Source organism: Mustelus asterias, unplaced genomic scaffold (assembly GCF_964213995.1).
Source record: "Mustelus asterias unplaced genomic scaffold, sMusAst1.hap1.1 HAP1_SCAFFOLD_3963, whole genome shotgun sequence".
Taxonomy (NCBI): domain Eukaryota; kingdom Metazoa; phylum Chordata; class Chondrichthyes; order Carcharhiniformes; family Triakidae; genus Mustelus; species Mustelus asterias.
In genome coordinates this window covers 411-23718 of record NW_027593908.1, presented here as the reverse complement: position 1 = coordinate 23718, position 23308 = coordinate 411, and the positions used below count along the sequence as shown (strand labels likewise).

Below are 23308 nucleotides of genomic sequence, written 5' to 3'. Positions count from 1 at the left end.
ATATCATCTAAGCAGCATTTTGAAATTCTCATTTTTTCAATGTATTCTGGTGAAATGTATTTCTTATGTTCTGTGTGTCATTACACAAGAATCTTCCTCTGACATGAGACCTTGTTTTGTTCCTATGCTGCTATTTTTCTTTCTTCTCACGTCATTGTTTTTCTCATGGAAGTTAGAGCACAGAATCCATTCGGCCCATCTTGGCCATGCCTTGTGAGAACACCGTGATGCTCATTCCAATACCAACATCCTGCACCCGGCCCACAGCACAGATCCAGGTCTTCATAGAAAAAAACCACTGAGAATTAGGAATCATTCTTGTGAACTGCCCTGGAGAAACCAATGAAGCATTTCCAATGACAGCCTCTGCGAGCAGGTTTCGAAGGTTGTAAGAATGATATAACCACCTCAGCAACGTTCATATTAAATTCATCAGGCACCAGGATTGTGCAGAGCACAGTGTGTGAGCTGAAATTTGTTCATCTGATTTTTTTGTTGATATCTTTATCTTTGACTGAGAACTCATTTATTAGTTCAGAGACTTTTCTTCTATTTCAATATATTTTGCAGTATAAAGAAATTGAAGCCGAATTTTCCGTCCGAAAAAAAACTCAAGCGGAAAATCCATTTTATTTTATTGTTGCGTTCGAACTGTTTTTGTCCACATGCTTTGAAACGCAAGAGGCCATGGATAAGGTTCAACATATACGGTGGCCGGAAATCGAACCCGGGTCAATTGCTTGGAAGGTAGCTATACTCACCACTATGCCACCATCGCTCACTGTTTCAGTACCTGTTATTTTCATTAGTTATAATTACGGAACTAGCTTAGTTGCTGATTTCACAGGTGTGTCCAGAGCACAGTTTGTAAACTGAACTTGGCTTGTCTCGTTTTTCTGGACAGATTATTTGATCTTTTTACTGTTGTTTCTGACTGAGAACTCATGGATTAATTTTGAGGCCTGTTCTTCCATTGAAATTTTACACTGAAAACAAATTGGAGTTGGATTTTCCGTCAGTAACTCATTAATAATGAGAATATTCAGTGAATTTCATTTTAGGAGGGACTGACCTGCGATAGCTAATTAAGTAAGTCACCATTGTGATGGTCAGGAACTGGCCCTTGGTCAACTGCTCGCACAGTCACAACTACACCACCAACCCGCTCACCTGCCTCTGCCGTCCCCTCTGTATTTATAGAACGAACACAGGAGCAATGAAGTGGCAGAGAAATCAGAGATTAGAGAATCTTGTAACAGATATTTCAGGTCTGGGAGTTTTACGTTTTACATTTTCCGGTAGATCGGGGTAAGCAGGATCGCCCAGTCAGAAAGCAGATCTCTGAGACATGGAACTTGATTAATATCATGTTTTGCACTCATTTTAATCGGTGAGAACCATGTTCATGTTATTTCACTCCAATCCAAAAAGGTTCTGAACGAATGGTAACCATGTTGCACAACTCGCGTTCAGCCAGGGGATGGCAGCAGTGAACAATAATTTGGATTTGCTGTTTGTGTCCACGCATCTGGACAGGAATGGAGCTGCTGTTGCCGCGGAGCTGGCCAAGCAAGAGGCACAAATATTGACCAAATGCACCCGCTCCCAATAGATTCACAAAATTACCGAACAAAGGAAAAACAAGGGCAACTGATCTTTTAAGATGTTATGACAGTCTCTCTGAAAGCATTATATTAACACCTCTTCAAGAATCAATTTGCTGTAACTAATTCAATATGAACCGTTTCAATGTCAGCCCTATTCATGGCCATTTCTCAAACAGGCATTGACTGGGTAGAAGTTTTAATGTTATCAGAGAACAGTTGTGAATATTCTCAGAGGAGTGAAACTGCCGCCCCGAACGTTGTAGAATCCCTGCAGTACAGAAGAATCTGCGCCAACAACAATCGTGAACAATCACGTATTTCACGAGCTAACGCTCCTGACCACTAAGGGGCAACTTACCATGACCATTGCACCTAACCCGGCACTAATTTTCATGGCGGAACGGCCGATTCTCTAAAAACAAAATCTGTCACTGGTGCCGCAAATGAAGCTGGTGTTTGGAGCTTCTGAAACCACATGTTTTCATGGTGGCAAACTCCTGTCCAAAGCTGGTGTCCTGATTTCAAGCTCGAGTTCTCTTTTGGTTTTTCATTTGGATGAGGGATATGGAATGGTGCTGGATTATTCACCCTCAAACCTGTGGAACTCTGAACCTCAACTTCACCTTGGTTCGTGAACTTCAACATCAGTTGACCCTCAATAAGTGGATCAATGTCAATATATTTCCGACGGGGATGGGATTCGAACCCACGCGTGCAGAGCACAATGGATTAGCAGTCCATCGCCTTAACCACTCGGCCACCTCGTCATGCAGTCACTATGCCCCCAACCAGCTCTTGTGTTCTTAGAAAGAAACGCATTTCTCCCGCAGGATAATGTTGTGTTTCTGCTCTCTCGTTAATTTCGGTTCGCTGTTACTCTTCCATTCGATTCAAATCAACAGAAAGTAAAGAGAGAGACAGTTATCCTCTCTGGTCCCTGTCTGATTTTCAATTCACAGAAAATAAGCCAGATGTCGAAAGATGCTGTTAGCGTGAGTTTGTGGTACAACGATAGCGCTTCTAACTCCAGATCCGATGGTTGCGCGTTCAAATCACGTCAGACTCACGGCGCTTTACTGTATTCGGTCTTTGGATTTTGTCTCTGGGTAAATTGATTGTTTGCAATTGTTTCCGAAGTTATAAATTTCAAATTATGATACAATGATTTTTTAGGGATACTTCCGGCTTCCACGCGCAGATCATATTTTAGCATTTTGCAAACTTGGACGTCCATATCTGTGATGGGTGTGTCGAGCTGCGGTTCCGAAGAGACCATGTTAGAGAACTGGAGCTGCAACTCGATGATCTTCGTCTGGTTAGGGAAAATGAGGAGGTGATAGACAGGAGCTGTCAGCAGGTGGTCACACCGGGGCCACGGGAGGCAGACAAGTTTTTTTTTAATACTTTTCCAATTCAATCAAATCAAATCCAATTCAGAGTCTCAACAAGTTGAGACATTTCAGATCCAGGCTGACAAGACAGGGCGAGCGACCAAACCACCCTGTCCTGGGCCTGATCTACATGAGCCAAGCTGATTGGAGACCTGAGACCTGAGCTCATTTGCATCTTAGCCAAAAGGCCGAGATGCCGCTTTAAAAAATTGCTTCATATGAAACATATGAAGCTTCAGTGTAACCTAATGACCTCGACCAAGTGCGGCCGACCATGGGCTGCCGACCATACTACACTTGATCTTAGCCAAAAGGCCGACAAGTGGGTAACGTCCAGGAAGGGGAAAGCTCGGGTGATAGAGAGCACCCCGGTGTATGTGCCCCTTCACAATAAGTACTCCTGTCTGAGTACTGCTGGGGGGAACAGCCCACCTGGGGGAAGCAGCAGTGGAGTCTGGAGCAGAGTCTGGCCCTGTAACTCAGAGGGCTAAGGAAAGGTGGAGGAAGGCAGTATTAATTGGGGACTCATTAGTAAGGGGGTCGGACAGGCGTTTTTGCGGAGACAGACGGGAGTCTCGGGTGGTGGTCTGCCTCCCTGGTGTCAGGATCCGGGATGTCTCTGATCGCGTCCCAGATGTCCTGAGGTGGGAGGGAGAGGAGCCAGAGGTCGTGGTACATATTGGTACCGCTGACATAGGTAGGAAGAGGGAAGGGGTCATGAAAAGAGAATATCGGGAGTTAGGTAGACAGTTGGGAAGGAGGAACGCAAAGGTAGTAAACTCAGGATTGTTGCCTGTGCCACGGGAAAGTGAGAGCAGGAACGGAGTGAGGTGGAGGATGAATGTGTGGCTGAGGGACTGGAGCAGGGGGCAGGGATTCAGGTTCCTGGATCATTGGGACCTCTTTAGGGGCAGTTGTAACCTGTACAAAAAAGACGGGTGGCACTTGAATCCCAGGGGGACCAACATCCTGGCAGGAAGGTTGGCTGAGGCTACTGGGGAGACTTTAAACTAGAAAGGTTGGGGGGAGCGAATCGAGATGAGGTGACTGAGAGCGAGGAGGTTAGCCTGCAAATAGAGAAGGATTGTAGACAATGTAAGAGGGAGAATAGACGGGTGATGGAGAAGGGGAGAGCTCAGACCAAAGGTTTGAGATGTTTCTATTTTAATGCCAGGAGTGTAGAGAATAAAGTGCATGAGCTTAGAGTGTGGATCGATGCTTGGAAGTGTGATGTGGTGGCCATTATGGAGACTTGGGGACAGGGACAGGCCTGGATACTTCAGGTGCTGGGTTTCAGATGTTTCAGAAAATACAGAGAGGGAGGCAAAAGAGGGGGGGGGGTGGCGGGGGGGGGGGCGGGGGGGGAGGTGGGGGGTGGCACTGCTGATCAGGGATAGTGTCACAGCTGTAGAGAAGATGGAATCCGTGGAGGGATTGTCTACGGATTCTCTGTGGGGGGAAGTTCGGAGCGGGAAGGGGTCGATAACTTTGCTGGGTGTTTTCTACAGGCCGCCCAATAGTAACAGGGATGTTGAGGAGCAGATAGGGAAACAGATCCTGGAGAGATGTAGTAATAACAGGGTTGTCGTGATGGGAGACTTTAATTTCCCAAATATCGATTGGAATGTCCCTAGGGTAAGGGGTTTGGATGGGGAGGAGGTTGTTAGGTGTGTTCAGGAGGGTTTCTTGACACAGCATGTGGATAAGCCTACACGAGGAGAGGCTGTACTCGATCTGGTATTGGCTAATGAGCCTTTTCAGGTGTCGGATCTCTCAGTGGGGAGTATCTTGGGGATAGTGATCATAGCTCTATCTCCTTTACGCTAGCATTCGAAAGAGATAGGATCACGCAAGCTAGGAAAGTGTTTATCTGGAGTAAGGGGAAATATGAAGCCATCAGGCAGGAGATTAGAGGCGTAAATTGGAAGGAGGCATTCTCGAGGAAAAGTACCGAAGTAAGGTGGCAGATTTTCAAGGAATGTTTGTCTGGAGTTCTGCATGACAACGTTCCGATGAGACAGGGAGGTTTTGGTTGGTCACGGGAACCGTGGTGCACGAAAGCTGCGCTGAACCTAGTCAAAAAGAAAAGAAAGCATACAAAAGGTTCAGAGAGCTAGGCGATGATAGGGATCTAGATGAGTATACGGCTTGAAGGAAGGGACTTAAGAAAAAAATTAGGAGAGCCAGAAGGGATCACGAGAAGGACTTGGCAGGTAAGATTAAGGAGAACCCTAAGGTGTTCTATGAATATGTGAAGAGTAAAAGGATGAGATGTGAAGGAATAGGACCTATAAAATGTGAAGGTGAGAAAGTCTGTACAGAAGCGGAAGAAATAGCAGAGGTGCTGAATGAATATTTTACCTCGGTATTCACGGTGGGAAAAGACCTGGGTGGTTGTACTACAGGATTGAGGCGGACTGAAAAGATTGAGTATGTGGACATTAAGTAAGAGGATGTGTTGGAAATTTTGAATCTCATCAAGATAGATAAGTCGCCGGGACCGGATGGGATGTATCCCAGGTTACTGTGGGAGGCGAGGGAAGAGATTGCAGAGCCTCTGGCGATGATCATTGCGTTGTCGATGGAGACGGGAGAAGTTCCGGAGGATTGGAGGATTGTGAATGTGGTTCCTATATTCAAGAAAGGGAATAGGGATAGCCCAGGAAATTACCGACCGGTGAGTCTAACCTCAGTGGTTGGTAATTTGATGGAGAAGATCCTGAGGACCAGGATTTATGAAAATTTAGAGAAGTTTAGTATGCTCAAAAGTAGTCAGCACGGCTTTGTCAAAGGCAAATCGTGCCTTACGAGCCTGGTGGAGTTCTTCGAAAATGTGACTAAACACATTGACGAAGGAAAAGCGGTAGATGTGGTTTACATGGACTTCAGCAAGGCGTTTGATAAGGTCCCCCATGCAAGACTTCTCGAGAAAATGAGAGGGAATGGGATCCAAGGGGCTGTTGCCTTGTGGATCCAGAACTGGCTTGCCTGCAGAAGGCAGAGAGTGGTTGTAGATGGGTCTTTTTCTGAATGGAGGTCGGTCACCAGTGGTGGGTGTGCCCCAGGGATCTGTTCTGGGACCCTTGCTGTTTGTCATTTTCATAAATGACCTGGATGAGGAAGTGGAGGGATGGGTTGGTAAGTTTGCCGACGACACGAAGGTTGGTGGTGTTGTGGATAGGTTGGAGGGATGTCAGGAGCTGCAGCGTGACATAGATAGGATGCAAGACTGGGCAGAGAAGTGGCAGATGGATTGCAACCCAGGTAAATGTGTAATGGTCCATTTTGGCAGGTCAAATGGGATGAAGGAGTATAATATCAAGGGTAAGACACTTAGCAGTGTAGGGGATCAGAAGGACCTTGGGGTCCGGGTCCATAGGACTCTTAAATGGGCCTCGCAGGTAGAGGGGGTGGTTAAGAAGGCATATGGTGTGCTGGCCTTCATCAATCGAGGGATTGTTTAGGAGTCGGGAGATAATGATGCAGCTTTACAAGACCCTCGTCAGACCCCACTTGGAGTACTGAGCTCAGTTCTGGTCGCCTCATTACAGGGCGGATGTGGAAATGATTGAAAGCGTGCAGAGAAGATTTACAAGGATGTTACCTGGATTGGTTGGCATGCCTTATGAGGATAGGTTGAGGGAGCTCGGCCTTTTCTCCTTGGAGTGACGAAGGATGAGAGGTGACCTGATAGAGGTGTACAATATGTTGAGAGGTATAGATCGGGTGGATTCTCGGAGGCTTTTTCCAAGGGCTGAAATGGCTGCTATGAGAGGACACACAGCAGAGAGCGAAATGGTGATGATTTAACCGGAGGATTCACACCTCAGGCGGGAAGCAAGGCTGGGAAGGCGGGGCCTTTATCAATAATCTCAACCGATACAGGAATTTATCCAGCCAATTGAGCTCAACCTGGGACAAATGCGCTGTATCACCCACGGTAAGACAAATCAAGATGACGAAGCAAATTTACTGTCAAGGAAACCCTGATATGCAATTGGACAGCAGCCGACTATGTCCTTTTGCTATGAGTGAGAATCGAATAGCAAAGGATGGTTTCGATGCAGCAACTTCTCAGTTACAAGCCCAGCACGCTTCCGTTGTGCCCTCTTTTTAGGTCAAACCAAATAAACAAACTCAGATTAAGTCAGGACAAAGTAAAAGGGGCAGCTCTCCAAAAAAGAGGGGGAACAGCCCGAACAGAAATCAAAGTACAAAGGAAACTTAAAAACATCAAATTAAAATGTGATTATTAGGGTCAATAATGCACCTCAACCCCTGCGGTGCCCAGCGGACGCGGAAGGCGTCAACCGCGCCAGTGGACACCGCATGCTCCCTCTCCAGGGACACCCGGCCGTGAATGTAGCCGCGGTAGAGGGGAAGACAGTCAGGATGGACGGCCCCCTCGATCGCCCGCTGCCTGGACCAGTAAATGGCGCGTTTCGCCAGGCCCAGTAGCAGGTTCACGAGGAGGTCGCCATCCTGACCCTCCCCTCTCCGCACCGGGTGTCCGCAGATCAGGAGCGTGGGACTGAAGTGCAAACAAAACATCAATAAAAGGTTCTTTAGGAAAACATAAAGAAAGTGCAGCCTAAGACACAAAACATAGACATGGTCCACGGACTCCACAAGGCCAGTCTTCGGAGCCCGTGAACCAGTGGGTTGTGCGGAACTGCCGCATGCATCACCCTCCACCCCAGGTCCCCGACGTAATTGTGGGAGATCCCTCCGTAGAGGGACCTCCGCCAACAAGGCCCGCCAAGGTGTATCTGGGCGACAGGCGAGGAGGCGGTAGTGGAAGGTGTGCAGCAGCCCGCACAGGAAACGCCTCCGCGCGGTAGAAAAAGACACAGAGGACATTTCCGCAAGGCGGCTCAGGGGCACCTCACCCAGGGAGGGGGGATTATAGAGGGCAGAAGGAAGCCATTCGGCCCATCACGTCTACACCAACCACAGTCCCACATATTTACCCGCTAATCTACACTTCAGGACAATAAGGGGCAATTTTTAACCTGGCCAATCAAACTAATCTTTTTGACTGTGGGAGGAAACCGGAGCACCCGGAAGAAACCCACGCAGACACGAGGAGAATGTGCAAACTGCACACAGACAGTGACCCGAGCCGGGAATCGAACCCGGGACCCTGGAGCTGTGAAGCAGCAGTGCTAACCACTGTGCTACCGTGCCGCCCATTTGAAATGTATTTCCTGTGACTGTTCTCTCTGCTGTGGAACTGTTCTCTCTGTTGTGGAACTGGGACTCTGCCGTTGACAGATCTTCACTGTGGTTCTTGTCAAATTCTTCCCTGTTGTGTAAATGTGTTCCCAGTTGTGTAAATATGATCAGTCTTAAGCAGAAGTTTTCTCTGTTCTGTAAAGGTGTTTCCTGTTGTGTGAAATGTTCTCTGTTGTTTTGTGAAGATGTTTTCTGTGGGAAAGCAATCGACGGGAATTTCAAGGCCGCCATTACAGAGACTTGCTTTCAATTCCAGATATATTTAAACTGAATGGTCCACTCCTGTTTCTGTTTTCTATCCATATTTCTATGCATTAAATCAGTGAATTTAATTTCACCAGCTGCCGTGGTGGGATTTACTCCCTATCCCCAAATATTAGTGCCCAATGACATAACCTTTCACGCCTGTTAACGGAAACAGTTCATTCAGCTCATTATTAAACCTCTTCCTGAGGAGATTAAAATTCCCTCCACAGAATTTCAATCAGCCGATTGATACAAAGCATTTTGTTCTCGTTGGGAACATCAATAATTTGTCCAGATCAAACAGATATTGTGGAACAGTTCGAATTTAAAAATACTAAAATGAGTGAGAATTAAATGAACAAAGTTACAAGGAAAGTAATCTGAGAAAGCTCCTTGCAATGTTTGGAAGGAACGGTGGATTGCAGTTAACGGGCGAGAGCTCGGTTTTCAGGAGGTTCCACCAGATTTCTGTATAAAGCGACCGGGCTGGAACCTGTAATTTTCAGGTAGCAGCACTGAAAGCACTAGAAATTAGACACCTCATCCGTTCGGCTACAGGCACTTTGATGGAGTATATGGAATCTCCGTTGTTCCAGTCCTGTTCAGGACCCTTTCCCGCCCCTATTTTTCTGTTACATCTTCGACTGTATCGGTGCCGCTTCCTGCCCTCGTCTACAGCTGGAACAAAAATAACTATTTGGTTCCAATTTCCAATCTCGCTCCTTCACAAGGTCCATCTCCGACACTTCTCTAACCTTCCTTGACCTCTCTGTCTCCAATTCTAGATAGACTGACCGCCAGTAATTAAAACCCCACCGACTCACACGTCGAGTACAGATCCTGAAACCCCGCTCCCTGTAAGGACCCCATCCCCATTCCCATTCTCCTAGTTTCTTCACCTCAGTCGCAACTGTTTCCCTGATGCCTCTTTCCAAAACGGCGCTTCTGACATGGACTCCAACTTCCTGAATCCAGGATGCCTCCACCCGCTCCCTCGGTGTTTGACTGGGCGGTCAACCGTGTCCTATTCATCTCCCGCACCTATGTCCTCACCCCCTACACCTCCCAGAGCCACGATCCGCTCCCAAAGTTCAAAAATCAAACAGATATTCTTATTGTCTTCTTTACCATCACTTCACCCAATATTTTGTCGATACCTTCACGAAATCCAATCAGAATGGCAACCAGTTTTCAAGAAATGACGAAAGAGAATAAACACACGCGCTGCGAGCAGGGTTCGAACCTGCGCGGGAAAACCCCCATTGGATTTCAAGTCCAACGCCTTAACCACTCGGCCATCGCAGCTGTAGCCACTTACCAGCTTATTAATAGCTGATTCCTTCAAGCTTTACCGTTGAATGTCTCACCAGACAATAACACGCTATCCGTTGGGTCACAGAGCCACATCTACATCAGTTATTTCCCATCTCCATATGGGAATTTCTGACGTTGTCGAACAGACACATCAAAAGTTCAGCATTGGGACAGTGATTATATTTCAAAAATACTTTGTTGTCAGTGAAATATTTTGGGGCGTCCTGTGGTTGTGAAAAGAGTTACAGAAAAAAACTTCAAAAGGACACAGACAGCTTGGTGGAATGGGATGGCATGTGGCAGATGGAGAATGAGGTGACTCGTTTTGGTGGGAAGACCGTCGTGTCAATATAAAATACAGCGTATAATGCCAAAACGCTGTCTTTTAAAAAAATAAATTTTTTTTAAAAAAATAAATAAATAAAAGGGGCGGCACGGTAGCACAGTGGTTAGCACTGCTGCTTCACAGCTCCAGGGTCCCGGGTTCGATTCCCGGCTCGGGTCACTGTCTGTGTGGAGTTTGCACATTCTCCTCGTGTCTGCGTGGGTTTCCTCCGGGTGCTCCGCTTTCCTCCCACAGTCCAAAGATGTGCGGGTTAGGTTCATTGGCCAGGTTAAAAATTGCCCCTTAGAGTCCTGAGATGCGTAGGTTAGAGGGATTAGTGGGTAAATATGTGGGGGGAGGACCTGGGTGGGATTGTGGTCGGTGCAGACTCGATGGGCCGAATGGCCTCCTTCTGCACTGTAGGGTTTCTATGATTTCTATGATTTCTATGAAAAGTGGGTGCAGGAACAGCGGGAAATGTGTGAACATGTGTTTAAATCATTGAAGATGACGACAGCCTGTGAGAACCGCACAGCATCCTCGGATTTAAAAACTAAATCAAGACGTTGATGCAAATTTATTGCAAAGAAAATGCAGATGTGCTATTAGATAGCACATTAGATATTCTCAATCTTGCCCCTCGCCTGAGGTGTGGTAATCCTTAGGTTAAATCACCACCAGTAAGCTCTCCCCTTTGAGAGGATGAGCAGCCTCTGGTCATTTGCGACTACAGCGACTTTACCTTTATATCTGTGTTATATTCTTTGATTACATTTGATTTGATTTATTATTGTCACCTGCATTAGTACACAGTGAAAAGTATTGTTTCTTACATGCTATGCAGACGAAGCATACCACACATAGAGAAGGAAAGGAGAGAGTGCACAATGTAGTGTTACAGTCATAGCAACTTGTAGAGAAAAATCAAATTAATACGAGATATGTCCAATCAAAATTCTGATGGCAGCAGGGAAGAAGCTGTTCTTTAGTTGGTTAGTGCCTGTCCTCAGACTTTTGTACCTTTTTCTCGACGGAAGCCGGTGGAAGAGAATATGTCCAGCATGTGTCGCTGCTTGATTAAACTGGCTGCTTTTCCAAGGCAGTGGGAAGTGTCAATGGATGGGAGGCTGGCTTGCGTGATGAACTGGCTTTGTTTACGACACTTTGTAGATTTTTTGCGGTCTTGGACAGAGCAGGAGCCAGACCAAGCTGTGAGGCCACCAGAAGGAATGCTTTTTCTGGTGCATCTGTCTGTATTCAGACTGTGTTTTGCATTATCTGCTGCTCAGTGAGCATTGGGATCTTTCTGATTTTATCAGTTAAACTGTGCGAGTACAAGTGACTTGTTCTGATGTCAGCTTCCGGAACTGAAACATAGTTTGTAAATTAATTCTGTATCTGTCAACCTTTGGTACTGCAACTAACTTTCTGTATCCCCTCATTTTGAATCACCGATTTATTTTGTTTATTCATTCCTGGGATGTGGGTGTCGCTGGCTGGGCCCGCAATTATTGCCCATGCCAAATTGCCCTTGAACTGAGCGGCTTGATAAGTCACCGCCGAGGGCAGCTTAGAGTCACCAAAGTTGCTGTGGGTCGGGGGACACATTTAGGTCCAGACCAGGTAAGATGTTTTTATTGAATTTTATTTTTATTAAATTTCACCATTTGCCGTGGTGGTGGTGATGTGTAAAGAACAGATAGGGCGGGGATTGGGTCTTTGTTGATTTGAGCAAACAGAGCAATGCAGCAATGAGAAGCTCCTCACCCCCCGGCGGCCTGGGGAAGGATGGGACTCAGATACAGGCCTCTGGCTGGGGTTCAAAAATGGAAAAAACACATCGAGTTTTCAATTTGTGCGTGTCTGTGTGTGTGTCTATGTGAGAGAGAGGTTCTCACATAATCAGTCTGTTTGTGAGTGTGGATTAACCCTTTATATTCCCTTATAAACACTGTGATTCCCTTACGTTTGTGAATTCCTAAGAAGCACTTGTACCTCTGACACTCTGGTGGGCGGGTGGAGGGTGGGGTGAGATTTGAAGGCAATGCCAAAAGATGCTGAGTGTGAAACAGCCGATTTTAAAGCATGTGTGTTGGAAAGTGAAGAGTGAACTTGTCTGTGTGAAGATCACAGAAAACCTGTGTTATGTGCTGCGTCCAAGAGACAAGTTTTGGGTTGTCAGTAAATGAACTCCTGTAATAATGGCACAAAATCAGAAAGAGGAAATGCTGGAAATATTCAGCGGCTCCGAAAACAGCCGTGGAGAGATATTCCTGTCACCAGGATGTAACTCTACAATTGGATACTTCACGTTGTTCAGATCTTACAATCTCAACAGCTCAGTGTAAGGAACAGGTGGGGCGGGGATTGGGTCTTTGTTGATTTGAGCAAACAGAGCAATGCAGCAATGAGAAGCTCCTCACCCCCCGGCGGCCTGGGGAAGGATGGGACTCAGTTACAGGCCTCTGGCTGGGGTTCAAAAATGGAAAAAACACATCGAGTTTTCAATTTGTGCAGAGATTTTACACTTTTGCCAATGTAGTCAGGTTGGTCGATCGATCGAAGGTGCTGCGTATAGGTTACAGTCTTCCCTGGTGGTGTGAGCTCTAATCCCACTTCTAACAGTGATTTCTTTCCTTCACGAGGCACCATCCAAACCCAAGAAATCTCTCACCTGGCAGCACAAGAGCAGCAGATGCTGAGAAACAACAACCACCTGGAAGTTCCACTCCGAGACGCACATCATCCTGGCTTGGAAACATATCGCCGTTCCCATGGCTGGCTCACAATCCTGGAACTCCCTCCCTAACAGGAGTGTATGTGCACATACAACACATGGACCGCAGTGGCTCAAGACTGAATTCATCACCAATTGCTCAAAGATAATTAATTTTGAGAATAAATGCTTCCCGGGCCAGCAGCACACATATCCCGTATGAATGAAGTATTTTTTTAAAAATCACCTCGTGCCACAGAAGGAGCACATCTGCCTTCAGAGCAGAAAACTGTGTGTGTGAATCACATCCTGAACACGGCTAATTTTATACCAGATGCGCGCCTGAAAACAGTCAGTGGAACCAGCTCACGATAAACCGCTCAATGTTGAGTGGAAGAGTGATGTGTGTGATTCCCTCTGATGTGCTTGCTTTTGTGAATTCCTGAGGAACACTTCCCCTGAGACCCTGGTGGGCGGGTGTCGGGGAAAGGCGGATTTGAAAGGTTTCCGGGGAAATCGGTGCAGTCTCGATGGGCCACTGTGGAATTCAATTATTTTTCTTTCATGAGTCTATCAGAGATCTCACAGCATCTGTGGAGAGAGAACCGGTCATTCCCGTGAAAGGTCTGCATCTGAAGTGTGAACTATCTCTATTTTCACAGATACGTTCCAGATCTGGTAATATCTCTTTTTTCACAAATACCACCAGGTCTGGCACGTATTTGCAGTATTCCGCTGTGGCAGGAGCAGCACTATCAGGCTCTGTGACTTAGTTGGTTAAAAGTGCCTGCCTCTTAAAAAGAGTAGATCCTTGGTTCAAATCCCAGCAGAGCCTTGTATACCTTTCCAGTGATGTTTGCAACAGCGCAAGTTACAATATCGAAGTATTTTTATCATCTTGCAGCAAAAAACATTTAATCTGCAATAAACCCAATGCTGTAAATTCTACAAACACAGTTTTCCATTTTTTTCTCAGGGAATTTCTAACACAGTCAAATGGCCTTAGAATCGTACAATTCCGACAGTGCTGAAGGAGACCATTCTGCCCATCGAGTCTGTCCCGACTCTCCGACAGAGAATCGCACACAGGACCTATCCCTGCTGCACCACACACCCACTCTGCGAATACGAACACCTTGGGGACCAAGGGGCAATCTAGCATGACCAATCCACCCAACCTGCTCACCTTTGGACTGTGGGAGGAAACCGGAGCATCTGGTTTGCTGAGATTACTTGCCTGGGTGACTGCAGGTTGAACAGCACTGCAAAAGCTTGGCACCATCCAGGACAAAGCATCCCACTTCATTCGCTTCCCATGCATAAAAATTCACTCCCTCCACAACCGACACACAATGGCAGCAGTGTGCACCATAGGCAAGATGCACTGCAGCAACACAGCAAGACTCATTTGCCAACACCTTCCAAACCCACGACCACTACAGCCTAGAAGGACAAGCGCAGCAGACACATCAGAATAACACCACCAGGTTGCAGGGCACTGATATTTATTTATTGATTGTAGTTATTTATAAGTTGTTGTTGTGTCTGTGGGTACTTTAAAATCTTTATCTTCCAAAAGAAGCGAAATATCTAATTGAAAAACATGTTACTATTTCTAACCCAACCAGCGAATGTTGTGTCGAGCTTTAAGAAAGGCCCTGGGACTTGCGATTTATTTTCGAGTCAGTGGTTTCCCTGGGAGCCGAGTAAACAGAAGCAGCATGGAGAGATGACAGAGCAGGAAATGTCGGTGCCGAAGCTGAATCACATCAATGAAGCAGCAAACTGTTTGCGACTAACCTGATCCAAAATCCGACTCTGTTGGCTCTCAATCCCACAACCTTTGAATGGCTGACTTGCCATTATTTCGAGGTCCAAAGTGCTATCCATTGAGTCACAGAGCCGTGTGCTGGAAGTTCACTTTACTTGTCCATATATGGATTTTTGACAATGTGGAAACTATTGGTAAGTTCAACAATCTCATAGTTCAAATGTCAAGGACTGTTAAGAGCGACTTTATTGATTGCAAGTCATGTTGAGATATGTTGTGTCTGTTGAAGCAGCTGCTTTTGTCCTCTATACAGGAAATCTGTCCATCACAGAATGATCCTCCCTCTCTCCCTTTCTTATTCTCCTGTACAGCTTGGAGTCAAATCTCGCAGGCTTGATAGTCGGGAGACACATTCTACTCTATCTGTCACAGGGCTGATCAGAACCCGTTCCCTGCTCCAGTTAAACACCTGCACAGAACACAACACAAAGCTGGAATCTGGAAATCTGAAACACAAACAGAAAATGCTGGAAATGCTCAGTAGCTGAGGCACAACTTTTGATTAATGGAGATTTCTGTAAAACAAGATTCTGAAGCACAGCACAGCTGCACAGTTTAAAGTTTCCTTTCATCCACAATGGATGCTCCATTCTATGATTTTGAACAATTCAGATTGATCATCTGCATTGTTATTCTAGTCGCCACAGCCTGAAAACCACTTCAGGCATTGACGTCACCCTTGGATTTTAAATTTGTAAATCCATTCTCTATCTTTTAAAGCGACTATTGAAACTATATCCATCACCCGCTCAGTTCTTTGTGAATGAGAAGGGGAATTGAAGATACATTTGGATAACTTTCCTTTGACTAAATTTGTACCGGAGCATGAAGGCGGAAATCACACACAGCACGTCATGAAACTCACCCGCTAAACATTGAAAGGTGACAGTGTTTAATCAAGGGATCGTTCTATTTATTCATGTATTATTAATGGAGAATAGAAAAGTTGGAACAGTCTGCAATCTGGGCAATACAACTGAACAAAGTGAAACACAATGGGGACTGGGCAAGATAACCCTGTTTGTGAACAGAACTCCCACTTAACTGATGAAGGGGCAGCGCTCCGAAAGCTGGTGGCTTGTGCTACCAAATAAACCTGTTGGACTTTAACCTGGTGTTGTGAGACTTCTTACTGTGTTTATCCTAGTCCAACGCCGACATCTCGACATCAGGATAAGCCTACCATGGGCAATGGACAAAGTGGAGGTGAGACGTTGACTGGCTTGTGAGACGGAGCAGGGAGACATTGCAAGGTGAAGGTACATAAGAAAGTGGGAGTGCTAAATGTTTAATGATCACTGTACAAGTAGAAGGTGCAATGCAGACTGCAGGCTGGATATTGAATGGGTTCTGGGATGGGTGAATAGACTGGAATCTTCGCAGGGTAAAGGTGCAACAGGGATTAGGAAGGGTAAAGGTGAACCCTTTATTTTATTTCAGCTCTCCTCGATCTTCGGACCAAAATGTATCACTTCACACTTCCTTACATTAATTAAAATGCATCTGTCACGTGTCTACTCATTCCACCAGCTTGTCTATATATTCTTGAAGATTATCAATATCCTCCTCACTAAAGTTCATAATATTTTCAAGTTTTGCACCACTGGCAAATTTTGAGATTGAAACCTGTCCACCCAGATATAGTCATGATGTGGAGATGCCGGCGTTGGACTGGGGTAAACACAGTAAGAAGTTTAACAACACCAGGTTAAAGTCCAACAGGTTTATTTGGTAGCAAAAGCCACACAAGCTTTCGGAGCTCTAAGCCCCTTCTTCAGGTGAGTGGGAACTCTGTCCACAAACAGAGCTTATAAAGACACAGACTCAATTTACATGAATAATGGTTGGAATGCGAATACTTACAACTAATCAAGTCTTTAAGAAACAAAACAATGTGAATGGAGAGAGCATCAAGACAGGCTAAAAAGATGTGTATTGTCTCCAGACAAGACAGCCAGTGATAGGTCAGGAATATATATCAAGGAAAGCAAGTTTCTCTCTATATACCGTCCCCAATCAGAAATAGGTAAAACTTTGTGTAATATATGCTTTAATAGATTTGTAGTAATAGTTAAACTGTTGCTTAATGAAATTCTAACTATGCTGAACAACAATGATTCAAAATGCCACTTGGTTCAAAATAAATTGCCTCCCGGCACTAATACTTTCACTTAAAAAGCCTCGCCTTGCTGATGTATCAGGATTTAAATGACGAATACAGAGGAAAGCAGCGTACTGGTAGATTTCAAAATGATATGGCCAACAGATTTAGTATTTCTAAATTCCTCCGTCCAGGTTCAATATAACGTGAACGATTCTTGTCTGTTGTATCTCTCTCTGATGTCAAAACTTCAGTCTACCAGAGTGTGCTGACATCCACTGGCCGCAATACAGAATCGCAGGACAGCGGAAAAATGCACATTAACTGTCGCTGTTGCAGAGACAGATCAAACAGGAATTAATGATTGGATGTCAGTATTAAATCCCAGAGAGAAATCAATATTAATGTACTTTCCCATGTAGTCAGTATAACTTGGAGTTTTCTATTACCTGGAGCAGTTGAGTCGACTAACATCGATGTACTAAAGGGAAATCTCGGAAATGAGACGATGGAGAATGAATTTCAGAGATAAGCAGATGATGTTACATTGAAGATTTTGAGTAGAGGATCGTGTGAAATCATGTACTAATTACTACAAAAGGCCCGGTTTCAATAGGTATCTTCCATGTAGAATGTGTACAGATTTTCGAAGTCTCTCAAATAGATTTATAATGAATATCACACACATTTGTCACACCAGATACAGAGCAATACAGAAAGAGTCCAACACTCCTATACATAGAATCTTAGAATGGATACAACAGAGAGAGGGAGACCATTCGGCCCATTGTCTGTGTGCTGGTCTGTGCAAGAACAACTCAGCTCATGCCTTTCCCAGTCCTTGTCTCAGAACCCTGTAAATCCTTTCACTTCAGGTGCTGATCCCATTCCCCTTTGACAGCCCTGATTTGATGCTGCCTCTGCCACCCTCTCAGGCAGCGCATTCCAGGTCCTAAACACTCAACGCATTAAAAACCGTCCTTATTTCCTCTGGCAATGGGAGCAATATTTCTTCATCTACTCTTCTTAGGCTGCACCCACAAAGCCACCAGCTCTACCGTCTCGAAGGATAGCGGCAGCAGATACATGGGAGTACCAACATTGCAAACACCCCTCTTCCCTCCCACCCCTCTCCAAGCCACTCAACGTCCTGACTTGGAAATACATCATAGCTTCTTCACTGTCGCATTGGCAAAATCCTGAAAGACTAACAGCACTGGCTGTGCCGACACCAAGGGACTGCAGCAGTTCATGAAAGCAGCGAACTACCATCTTCTTAAGTTCCGCTAGGGGTTGGCAATGAGTGCTGGCTTGCTGTAGCAGAGTAGCGCAGCGGAAGTGTGCTGGGCCGACAGCTCAGAGGTCGATGGGTTGAAACCATTCTCTGCTACTTGCTATCAACAATGATAACAAACTCACTTAACTACAATTCTGCAACATTTACGTGGAATATGCAGGCAGGTATTTGCATCGGCTCCTCTTCTCTGTTATAAGCCTCAAACCAGTTTGCTATGCACACAAGCTGTAGATACTGTGAACATGCACCAGGATATATTACTGGCCGAGATAATGGTGCACAGGGCACAATTTCAGAATTTGTGGATAATGTGAAACTTGGAAGCATTGTGAACTGTGAGGAGGGTAGTGTAAAACTTCAAAAAAGGATCTAGACAAGTTGACGGAATGAGTGGACAAGTTCCAGATGAAATTCAAAGCTGAGAATTGTGAAGTGATTCATTCTGGTAGGAAGATTATAGAGAGACAATGAAAAGTAAAAGGGAAACAGTTCCAAAGTATCTAATCCATTTCATTAGCGAGGTTTCTCAGTCCTACAACTCTAAATGAGGTGCAATAGTACAACTCTAAAATAACACCAAATTACTGCGGATGCTGTCATCTGAAACCAAAAGAGAAAATGCTGGAAAATCTCTGCAGGTCTGAGAAAGAATAGAACTTGCGTTGGAGGCGGTACAGACCAGGTTCACTAGATTGCCCCCCAGAATGAGGAAGTTGTTCTATGATGAGAGGCTGAGTGAATTAGGCTGAGAGACCCTGGAGTTCAGAAGAATGTATAGACGCTGAGTGAATGCTTCCATTGCTGTCCTCTGGGCAGACGAGTGGCAGATAAAGTAAAAGTAAAGTAAAGTTAAAGTAAAGTTTATTGGTCACAAGTAAGGCTTACATTAACACTGTAATGAAGTTACTGTGAAATTCCCCTAGTCGCCACACTCCGGCGCCTGTTCAGGTCAATGCACCTAACTAGATGAAGTTCAATGCAGAGAAGTGTGAGTTGATTCATTTTGAGAGTGTGGAGAAATAAAGGGAGAAACTCTTAAGGAAAGTCAGGAACAGAGGGATCTCAGTTTCTAAGTACAAAGGTCATTGAAGGTGGTTGGGCAGGTCTGGTAAAGTTTAAGGAGTGAAATGAGCTGATGTTTCGAGTCCAGATGACCCTTTGACAAAGTGTCATCTGGACTGGTTTATTGCCAACTGGTAACTTCCTCAACGTCAATAATAATCCATTCAAAATATCAGCATATGTGTTTTACAATCATAATTACTCATTTGAATCAATTACTGCATCTCACATTGCTTCTTGTTCATAAACGTATTTAAAAGTCATTTAAGTGAATGCGAGTTTTATCAGTGCCTTAATGTCCACTGGTTTAACAATCTTACCACCCCATCAGGGGTTCCACTTATAGGTATTAAATGTCATGAGACGTCTGGACAGCGTGAATAGGGACAAACTGTTCCCACTCATGGAATGATGAAGAATGAGAGAGAACAGATTGAACATCATGAGCAAAGGGAGGAATAGGAACACGAGGAAAACACTTTTCACACAGTGAGTGCTTAATGTGTGGAATTCACTGCCGGAGAGTGTGGCGGAGGCAGATTCAATTGAAACATTTACGTGGAATATGCAGGCAGGTATTTACATCGGCTCCTCTTCTCTGTTATAAGCCTCAAACCAGTTTGCTATGCACACAACTTGTCCACTCATTCCGTCAACTTGTCTAGATCCTTTTTTGAAGTTTTACACTACCCTCCTCACAGTTCACAAAATTTGGAGTTGAAATCAACCATGATTGAATGGTGGAGTGGACTCGATGGGCCGAATGGCCTTACTTCCGCTCCTATGTCTTATGGTCTTATGGAAACGTTCCAAAGGAATTAGACTGTTATCTGAAAAGGAAGAATGTGCAGGGTTACAGGGAGAAGGCGGAGATGTTCATTTTCTGTCACAACTTCTCATTCATCACTCATCACTGAATCGAGTGTGAACTGTTCTCTTGTCATTTCTAAACAAGGAGAAGTGCAGCAATGATTAAATGGCAAGAGAGTTGGTGGGGAATCAGAAGTCTAACGAGCGAGTTAAAAACAAACAAATATGTGTCTAAAAGGATGTGAGGATGGCAGAGGGACGAAATCTGAAATAAAAACAGAAAATGCTAGAAACTTCAGCAGGTCTGGCAACATCTATCGAGAGAGAAACAGAGTTAATAATTCGAGTCTGCAGGACTCTTCTTCAGAGCTGAAGAGAGATTGAAATGTGACGGATTTTAAAATGCTGAAGAGAATTCGGAGCACAATCGGGATTATCCATTAAAGCAATTAGAAAAGCAAATGGCATGTTTGTTTTTATTGCAAGGGGATTGGAGTAGATGAAGAAAGATGTCTTGCTGCAATTGTACAGGATTTTATGGAGACCACATCTGCAATACTGTGTACAGCTATTGTCTCCACATTTGAGAAAGAATAGAACTTGCGTTGGAGGCGGTACAGACCAGGTTCACTAGATTGCCCCCCAGAATGAGGAAGTTGTTCTATGATGAGAGGCTGAGTGAATTAGGCTGAGAGACCCTGGAGTTCAGAAGAATGTATAGACGCTGAGTGAATGCTTCCATTGCTGTCCTCTGGGCAGACGAGTGGCAGATAAAGTAAAAGTAAAGTAAAGTTAAAGTAAAGTTTATTGGTCACAAGTAAGGCTTACATTAACACTGTAATGAAGTTACTGTGAAATTCCCCTAGTCGCTACACTCCGGCGCCTGTTCAGGTCAATGCACCTAACTAGATGAAGTTCAATGCAGAGAAGTGTGAGTTGATTCATTTTGAGAGTGTGGAGAAATAAAGGGAGAAACTCTTAAGGAAAGTCAGGAACAGAGGGATCTCAGTTTCTAAGTACAAAGGTCATTGAAGGTGGTTGGGCATGTTGACCTCTTTTTAGGTCAAACCAAACCAAGTAAACAAACTCAGATTAAGTCAGGACAAAGTAAAAGGGGCAGCTCCCCAAAAAGGAGGGGGAACAGCCCGAACAGAAATCAAAGTACAAAGGAAACTTAAAAACATCAAATTAAAATGTGATTATTAGGGTCGATAATGCACCCCAACCCCTGCGGTGCCCAGCGGGCGCGGAAAGCGTCAACCTCGCCCGTGGACACCGCATGCTCCCTCTCCAGGGACACCTGGCCGTGAACATAGCCGCGGTAGAGGGGAAGACAGTCAGGATGGACGGCCCCCTCGATCGCCCGCAGCCTGGACCGGTAAATGGCGCATTTCGCCAGGCCCAGGAGCAGGTTCACGAGGAGGTCGCCATCCCGACCCTCCCCTCTCCACACCGGGTGTCCGTAGATCAGGAGTGTGGGACTGAAGTGCAGACAAAACATCAACAAAAGGTTCTTTAGGAAAACATAAAGGGAGTGCAGCCTGTTGGGCATGTTGAGAGAGCAAGTAATAAAGCAAATGGCATCCTATGTTTTATTGGAGGATTGAATACATGAGTAAGAAGGTCATGTTGCGCTTTTAAATACACGAGATAGGCCTCACCTGGAGCACTGCATCCAGTTCTGGACACCATACTTGAAGAAGGTTGCGAAGGCATTGGAGACAGTGCAAAGGATATTCACATGAATGATTCTATTGATAAAGATTTGTAGCTATGAAGATAGAATTGAGAGCTTGGGTATTTTTCTTTTGGGAAAGGAGTCTGAGCGGACCTGAAGTGGGGCAGATAGCATTGAGGAAGGAGGTGTGCTGCAGAAGGGCTTGCACAGGTCTGGAGAGTGGGCAGAGAAGTGGCAGATGGAATACAATGTGGAAAACTGTGAAGTTATGCACTTTGGAAGGAGGAGTGGAGATATAGACTACTTTCTAAATTGTGAAATGCTTAGAAAATCAGAAGAACAAAGGGACTTGGGAGTCATTGTTCAAGAGTCTCTTCAGGTTAACGTACAAGTTCAGTCGGCAGTTAGGAAGGCAAATGCAGTGTCGAGAAGGCTAGAATACAAGAGCACAGATGTACTTCTGAGGCTGGCAAAGGCTCTGATCAGATCTCATTTGGAGTATTATGAGCAGTTTGGGCCCCATATCTAAGGAAAGATGTGCTGGCCATGGAAAGGGTCCAGAGGAGGTTCACAAGAATGATCCTTGGAATGAAGAGCATGTTGTATGAAGAATGGTTGAGGACTCTGGGAGTGTTCACGTTGGAGTTTAGAAGGATGATCTTATTGAAACTTACAGGATACTGTGAAGCCTGGCTAGAATGGACGTGGACATGGAGAGGATGTTTCCACTAGTAGGAAGCTGGTGACAAAATATATACTGGTAGGAATAACTAGTACCAGAGGGCACAACCTCAGACTAAAGGGACGATCCTTTAAAACAGAGATGAGGAGAAATTTCTTCAGCCAGAGAGTGGTGAATCTATGCCGCAGAAGGCTGTGGAGGCTAGGTCATTGAATGTTTTTAATACAGAGATAGATTCTTGATTAATAAGGGGATCAGGTGTTATGGGGAAAAGACAGGAGAATGGGATGAGAAAAATATATGTTTGAATGGTGGAGCAGATGGGCCAAGTGGCCTAATACTGCTCCTGTGTCTTATGGTCTGATGGAAGATAAAGAAGGGTGGCACAATGGTTCGCACTGCTGCTGCGGAATGACAGGGACTCAGGTTCAATTCAGGCCTTGGGTGACTGTACGTATTTTCCACATTTTCTCTATGTCCACGTGGCTTTCCTCTGGGTGCTCTGGTTTCCCCTCACACTCCATTGATAGGGTAAGTGGATTTACCATGCTAAATTTCCCCTTATGTGCCCCAGTATGTTTAGATTAGGAGGATTAACAGGGTAAATATGTGAGGTTGTGTGGATAGGTCAGAGAATCAGTGCAGACTCAATGGGCCGAATGGCCACCTTCTGCACTGTAGGGATTCTATAATAGAGTTTTTCATGTTCGATTCAAGAGTTCATCAAGAAGCAGGGGAAAAAATTCAAAATAAGTGTTAAAACAGCACCGATTCAGTGCCTAATGTACACATCTTTGGAAACTAAAGGAACATTTGACATGGTCAATCCACCTAACCTGCACATCTTTGAACCAGAGCACCCAGAGGAAACCCACGGGGAGAATGTACAAAATTTGTACAGTCACCAAAGGGCAGAAGCAAGCCCAGGTCTCTGGGGCTGTGAGGCGAGGGAGTGGAATTAGATGGAACGCTGTTTCAATAACGCAGTGTAGACATGATGGGCCAAATGGGCT

General features: G+C 45.2%; 2 non-coding genes across 2 annotated transcripts; both read right to left on the bottom strand.

The window, feature by feature from the left end:
• Nucleotides 1-2292: 2292 nt before the first annotated feature.
• Nucleotides 2293-2374, bottom strand: trnas-gcu (transfer RNA serine (anticodon GCU)). The gene has a single exon. It is a non-coding gene; the product is annotated as a tRNA-Ser (tRNA).
• Nucleotides 2375-9701: 7327 nt separating this feature from the next.
• trnas-uga (transfer RNA serine (anticodon UGA)) lies at nt 9702-9784 on the bottom strand. Its single transcript has one exon. It is a non-coding gene; the product is annotated as a tRNA-Ser (tRNA).
• Nucleotides 9785-23308: the final 13524 nt, after the last annotated feature.